The sequence below is a fragment of the Triticum aestivum genome, chromosome 1D (genome assembly GCF_018294505.1).
Source record: "Triticum aestivum cultivar Chinese Spring chromosome 1D, IWGSC CS RefSeq v2.1, whole genome shotgun sequence".
Taxonomy (NCBI): domain Eukaryota; kingdom Viridiplantae; phylum Streptophyta; class Magnoliopsida; order Poales; family Poaceae; genus Triticum; species Triticum aestivum.
Window position 1 is genome coordinate 95,299,941 of NC_057796.1, and position 1,670 is coordinate 95,301,610.

Genomic DNA, 1,670 nt, shown 5'->3' on the forward strand with positions numbered 1-1,670 from the left:
TTAAGGCAAACTTGTTTAACTTATGTCTGTACTCAGATATTGTTGCTTCCGCTGACTCGTCTATGATCGAGCACTTGTATTCGAGCCCTCGAGGCCCCTAGCTTGTATTATGATGCTTGTATGACTTATTTATGTTTTTAGAGTTGTGTTGTGATATCTTCCCGTGAGTCCCTGATCTTGATCGTACATGTTTGCGTGCATGATTAGTGTACGATTGAATCGGGGGCGTCACAACCTTTCCTCCCTGTTTACCTCCTTTGCGGAAAAATGCCCGTCCAAGTAGTGGCAATTTTGCATACCGCTCCTTCATGCGCCACCCTATCGTTCTCCCACTTGTTCCACATCACTTGCCAGTTTCTCTTAGGCATGGTTGCTTGCATGTCCGCCCTCATTTTCTTCTTCTTCCTCATCTAATCCAATTGATTGAGCGGAGTTAGACCCATCATTTTTCTTCATCTTCTTCGTGGCATTTTAAATATCCTTGAGCACGGTTTGCCATTTGAGTTTCCCATTATTTTCATCCAATAATGTGAAAAGGTGAATGTCTTTCTTCTCCACTTGATGGTACAATGCCGCCGACAAAGTTGCATGGGCTTGAACTTCGATGCCGCGTTGGTTCTGGCTAACAACTTCTTTAAGATAACCAATAAATTTGCTCACGACCTCTTGTATGAGTGACCATCTATGTTGAAGAGAGCATGGGACACGGTTCGTACCGATTGGATGTGGCTTCACATAGTGTTTTTGCTAATGGAAAAGTTTGTGATTTCCCCCCCGATATTTCTCATATTTTTGCTCGGTTCCACATATTGGGTCCATGACCGTCTTACATCGACTTTCAAACAACAAAACATCTTCAAATTGTGTGAATGTCGGACCTCTAGGCTTCACTACTTTCGTACCAACCCGCTTCTTCCTTTTAGTGCGTGAAGTTTTCCCAAATTCAAACACCGAGGAATTGCTATCCTCCGTGGTAAATTGCAAAGACTGTTGACCATCATTTATCAGCAGCAGACGGGAAGGGCATCTTAGGACTGGCCGCCTCCAGCGCTGCCTTCGCCGCCGCCTCGCGCTGCCTCCGGCGGCGCTCCTTCCGGTCAAGGTTCTCCACCTTGCAAGGAGCCGCCAGGCCGGTGACCCCAACTGATTCCACCGAGGCATCATCCATAGCCGTGGCAGCGGACTGGGTTGTCGGTGAGGACGGTCGAGGACGGCGAGTAAGGGAGAAGGTCAGCGGCTACGCGGAGGCGGGAAATAGAGAATGATGAAGGGATGGTTTTGGTCGAAGAGGATGATGTCTACTAGACCGATGTTTTGATCAGTCAGTCTAGAGGGCAGTATAAATTCAAAAAATTTCAAAAAAATATAAAACCTTGGAAACCTAGCTTTGTTTGTGCAAGAGATCACGTGTGCCAAAATTGAGGTGATTTGGAGGTGGTCGAAAAAATCACCGCATTCCGGAGGGACCATTTGGTCTAACTTAAGCCATTTTTTGAACAAAGGTGCTTTTTTCCACCACCTCCAAATCACCCAATTTCTCAATGACACGGTGACCCACGTGTGCCAAACATGTCCAAGAAAGAAAATTTGGAAAAAAATATTTTACAATGCCCCCTTGAGGTATAGACCGATGTTTTGATCAGTGAGTCTACAGGGCAGTATAAATTCAA